This window comes from Amblyomma mixtum, chromosome 2 (genome assembly GCF_055824585.1).
Source record: "Amblyomma mixtum isolate Tamu chromosome 2, ASM5582458v1, whole genome shotgun sequence".
NCBI lineage: Eukaryota > Metazoa > Arthropoda > Arachnida > Ixodida > Ixodidae > Amblyomma > Amblyomma mixtum.
The window spans coordinates 89,197,605-89,203,184 of record NC_143013.1 but is presented as its reverse complement, the minus strand read 5'-3'; the positions used below and the strand labels follow the sequence as shown (position 1 = coordinate 89,203,184).

Here is a 5,580-nt window from a genome sequence, read left to right as displayed (position 1 = left end):
CAGCACGGAAATTATGTACCCCACCCCCCTCTGGGCCCCCAGTCTAAGCGTTATCTTTCAGTTTGCTTTGGAGCCAGAATCTTTGTTTAAAATGCGTTGACACAGGCAGAGAGGCGAAACTGGAAGTTGGCGCACTGTACCGTTTCGCATGCGTAGTAGAGAACATCGCGCCCCAGTGAACGCCAGGAATAAGTGGTATTTGTTGGGAAACGTGTTCTGAAATTATCTTTTTGCCGAGCACAGACTCGCTTGATTCACCATGGTCCAATATAGTATATAGTCCAAGTAACGAAGTACACACATTGCACAAAACATACGACTTAAGCACAGGTTCCCAAACTGTTCTGTGCAACCTTTGGAATGCTTGGGGCTTTTCATTGTCCACGGGTGCCCTAATCGTCACCTTTCCGTTATGGTACTCTTCGTCTCCTGAAGGCATACGTGTGCGCACAGGTCTGCTGCGCTAAATCAAACCACGATGCACCATTGGCCACAGTAGAAGGTAACGCAAGCATGAACAAGTATTTAAGGGCATAAATATGGATCCGGGTATAAAGACAGCGTTGTGACTATTACTAATTCAAGATAAGGTTCATAGAGCATGGAAGCCATGCAGTAGCAGTTCTCCCTCCGTTGCTAACGCAAAATTTTCAACCCGACATAAGAAAAACAAAAACCAGAACGCGCGCTAAGAACAGAAATGAAATCAAGAATAAGTGCTGCAAATTTTTCACGATGGTCCGAACAGTGTGCGCTTGTTCTGAAAGTCACACGCAACAGCACGCCTACGTTCGTCCGCGCTGGGTCTGCGTATATGATCAAACTAGCCACGCTCACACGACTTCGCACGTGGAGGACGGATTAAGGAACGTGCGCTTCGGACAGTGGAAGGCCTGCGAGAAGCGGCGTACGTTTCTCAAGGCCAGCGAGCACGGGTCGTCTTCCTCGCCGCAGCGCATAAAACACCAGGCGATGAAGAACGTCTGCGTCGCCGTGTAGTCGCCGAAGCCTTCGAGCTCTCTGTGGTCGCTGCCGTCCGCTGCCTGGAAGGCGTGCAATAGCGCCTCCAGCGAGGCCAGCTCTGCGAGGACATTGTGCCGGGACTCCGGCAGACCCCGCAACGACCGTTCGACCCAAGCGAGTGTCCTGCGCAGGGCTGCGCCCGTCTCCGAATCGTTCTGGCCGTGCTGGTCGTAGCGGTGAAGCAAGATGACGGCAGATGCGAGCGCCACCTGGCTGCTGAGGCCGTCGTATTCGAGGGCCGCAGTGAGCTCCATGTCGTGCAGAGGGAAGGACAACGCGAACGGTGAGAGCACGAAGTCGCCGTTGAGACAGTCGACGCTGAAGAAGCTGTAGCTGAGGATGTCCTTAGCGGTCAGCTGGCCCTTGACGAAGGCGCTCGAACGCCACGCCTTGGCCATCTTGCGCCAATTGGGCAAGAAGTGCGTCCGGTTCATGTCGGGGAAACCCGGCGCGGGTGCATCATAGTCGAAATAGCGGTGGTGCTCGAGCACTGAAAAGACGCTCTCCCCCGAAGACCACTGCATCGTCATGTCCAGCTTTTGTGCGAGCGCTTGCCTCTTTCCCAGGCGATCCATAAAGCTACGGCGCACCGCGTACACAAGGTTCTTGACGTTGTCACGGGCGCGTGCGGAGAAGACCACCTGGTCGAAGCGGGCGAACACCAGGTAACCCATGTGCTGGTAGATCATGATAAGGCAGAATTTGCGGAACTCGAAGCCCTTCTCCGGCGTCTTGCCGTAGTTGTTCTTCAGCAGCTGCCTGCCGGCGGACATCGCGGCGTACCGTGCGGCGCTCCACCAGACGCACATGTGCATCATCCGATCTCCCCGTTGCCTCCAGGTGTCGAAGAAGTGCATGAGGAACCGAGCCCTGTTGATGTCGAACGTGACGTAGGGTGGCATCGTTGGAAGCCTCATCTTGAGGGCTTCGCGCCACTTATGGGCGCTTGGGAACATAGTCGCCTCGTCTATGGGCTCTCACTTGGCCTTCTCCATAAGGTTTGCGACCGGCGCCGTCACTCTCTCGGCTTCCAGTGCCTCCTCGGAGGCGGCGTTGCTGCTTTCCCAACCCGAGTAGTGTTTGTATAGGGTGTCGAAGTAGGACCGCTTGCTCTCTCTCGAGAGGTGAGAGTTGGTCTCCCGGATGACGTGCAACGACTGCGCTACCGTGATGGAAACGACCGATCGACCGCGCTCTGCCTTTTCGCGGACGCGTACGAAAGCCGCCCAGTTCAGCTCGATGTCGAGGTAGAGGACTATGTTGATCACGTCCGGGTTGGAAGGCCGCTCCGGCCACACGACGCCGGCCTCGGCGAGGTACCGCTTGACGATGTCGATCTGGTCGTGCTCGCCGCTCTTGACGCTGTCGCAGGTGGCGAGCAGGGCGGCCGCTTGCTGCTTGGCGTTCTGGTGGCTGGGAGGCACCTGCAAGTACCTGGCCGCCCGCATGAGCATCTCGAGGGCGTTCTTGTACTACAGCACCCGCACCGACTGCTCGCTGTGGTGGTACTTCCAGCCAACGCAGACGAAATTACCGAAGTTGTTGCAGGGGTTCGCGGACCTGAAACGATGCGACGCTCTTTGTTCACAGCCGGAATGAGTTTACTGGTTTGGTTTGGTTTGTGGGGTTTAATGTCCCAAAGCGACTAAGGCTATGAGAGACGCCGTAGTGGAGGGCTCCGGAAATTTCGACCACCTGGGGTTTGGAATGAATTTACTGTAATAAAGAAAGAATATATAAGGTGGGAACATTTATACCGAAGAAGGTCCCGTAGTCAGTGATTATACTGGGACCTCCTGTATCATTTAAGCAAAACAGGGGTAATTAATGAAACACAGCAACTGCAATAAAAACTCGGTGAAAACTTGTGCAGTTCTCGCTGTCGGCAGCGGTACAGTTAAGAAAAGGTGACTGCGAACAAACATAGTGTTAAAAGCAGTACTTAGCTGAAGAAGTTATACACTACAAAATAAGAAACAACAGGGGTGAAAAACGTGATCGATAAATTTGTGCTTGCAACATTTAATACACATGCAGTTGATAAATATCCTATTCACTCCTGCGCAGTTAATTTAGTAATTGTATGATTTGAAAAACCGGCCTAATAATTATTATGAAGAGGCATGTTTCCTAACACACACATGCTGAAATCACGGCAGTGTCTAAGAAACCCTGCGCTAAACGGTGTTGTAGTGAACTCGAACACACTGTAAAAGCCGCGCACTTGATTCCAGAGTTTGCAGTGCCGCTTGCGTACCATATTTGTCGAAAGTTGTACTGTTGAAGTTCTAGCTAGGACAAGGGAATCCCCATTTGAAGATCCGGCACTAGGTTGCTTATAGAAACACTCTCAAGACAAGGACAGAAGTGAAAAGATCAATGAGGATGGGAGCTGACGCATCCTCTGCCGCTGTAATACAGAAAGAACTCGCAACGTTCATCCAAACATACTATTCAGATGCTCTTTATGCACTGCGGCGAGGGGAGTTTTGAAAGAATTTAGGCACAACATGTGGTCCAGTGACAAATAACTGGATAATTTAACTATGAATACTAGAAATAACCATTCTGCTATGCAAGCTTGAGCAAGTGATGTTAACCACTAAGCCGACTTAGCGCTACCATGCTTTGAACTTGCGGCCGTGAATATAAATAGCTGTTATATCTTAGTGCTACATAGTCCATAAGCATCGCGACGATTGGAGCAGTGCTGATTTCCGTATACGGATAAAGACGTGCCCCCGCGCTATAACGGGGTATGTACACGCTAAAATTTTGGATGGGTTCGAAGCCCTGAGTATGACGTAACATGCATTCATCTCAGAAATATTATAAGCATCTCTTACAATGTGGCTTTAGGGTGAACGAATCACATATAGTGCAGGCGACGTGATCGTGAAGTCACAAGAGAGTCGAGGAAGGTAGACCCTGACGTGAGCGGGACACGAAAACGTGCGGATGTAGGCTCAAAAAGCAGGGCGTAAGGTGAAGGTCATCAATATCGCGTTCGCTGCTTGCAGCGTTGCAGTCCACAGTGACGTCACAAGTCGAGCTATAACGTGGGAAATGCTAGCAGCTTGGTTGAAGGCACTTTTCTCGGAAAAAAATACTGGAAACAAAATGAAAAGGTTAAGCGAGCCTAGTGGTTTAGAGTCAGGTCTCTGAAAACAAAAACTAGGATGTGTAGCATGAAAAGCGCCTTTATAGAGTCCCTTCAAATAAGGTTTTCTAAAGGAATGTTTGTGGCACCTGTTCATCGATGACTTCAGGAGCTTTGCAAACTCTGCACAGGCGATGGTTGAGCACGGAGTGCGCTTCCAGGGTAGCATGTACATGGCGCCGAGAGCGATTACGACGCACAAGAGGCCCATGCTCGCCATCGCCACCAACACGGAGCTCATTCGCAGCTCCGCGAGCCTTTCTTGGATGCTTGGCGCCATTGATTCGGGCGGAGACAAGAACATGGCCATCTGAAAAAAAAAAAAACGACAGCAGGCTTGATCAGATTCTAACTCCATAAAGCGTTCTTCCAAATCATCTTAACCAAACGATTATTTAATGCTCAGGAAGAATACTGCAGCAACTAATAGCCTTTTTCGCGGCATGCCTAGTTGAGCCTGTGTCTCGTGCTTGCGTCACGCGATTTGTTTCAGCTGCTTTTAGTTTACTCCTTCCATATATACGCATAAGATGGAAGAGAATATATGGAGAATGCTGCATGCACATCGTTGATGTGGCTGACTGACGTATTGTTTCAATAGCACGCAGTGTGAGCTGAGTTGGCTCTTGTTCGTCATATTCTTCCAGCGCGGCGAAGACGGAGAGTAGTGTTCAACGCCCGTGTTGTCGTTCTTCTTGTTCCTGTGCTCGTCACGCTGAAAAAATATCTATTATTGTTCACGCTAAAAATGTTTCTTTCCTTAATAACATGAAAGCAACTTCGTGATTTCGATGCAGCTTGAGGGCCAGGGTTTAGGGTTGGTGCTAGCATTGACATTGTGTGTATACGTTCATATGTCTTCAACGTCAAAATACACTTCCGAGAGGAGATTTTCTGGCAGAAATCGGGTTTTACCTAAAAGCGTGTGCTCAAATGAGCGTATTGTGTAGCTCTGAGGGAAGGTGCGCCGATACCTTTAGGATGTGTCACTCATCTGCCATACTGCCCAGCCATGAAAAATATTTCTTTCTGCCCTCTTGGATAAAAAAGTAGAGAATCATTTGCAGGCCTCCAAGATACCTGACAAAGCTATGACGAACACCTCCTGGAACGACCGATACCGGGTTGTCCCGAATGTTCAGTGGCTGCAGAACACTGGAAAGATGAAGTTTAAAGGCGTGTAGCGACGCTCTGTAGAGGAAACATACCTGCACTGGCACCTCGGTTGACTTCGTTGCTGGAACCATCTCTTTCGCGGGTAGCAGATGGAAGGCCTAGGGCAAGATCTAAAGTACCTTCGGTGCCAGAAGGGCGCAGCTCGGTGGAACGCATTGGATAAACGCCATGCCAAGGGCGTGCACGGGTCTCGAGCCTTCGCGCCGATGCATTGCTCGCAT

At 50.5% G+C, this 5,580-nt stretch overlaps 1 pseudogene; it reads right to left on the bottom strand.

Moving 5' to 3' along the window:
- Positions 1-833: 833 nt before the first annotated feature.
- LOC149360083 (uncharacterized) lies at positions 834-5,580 on the bottom strand (annotated as a pseudogene).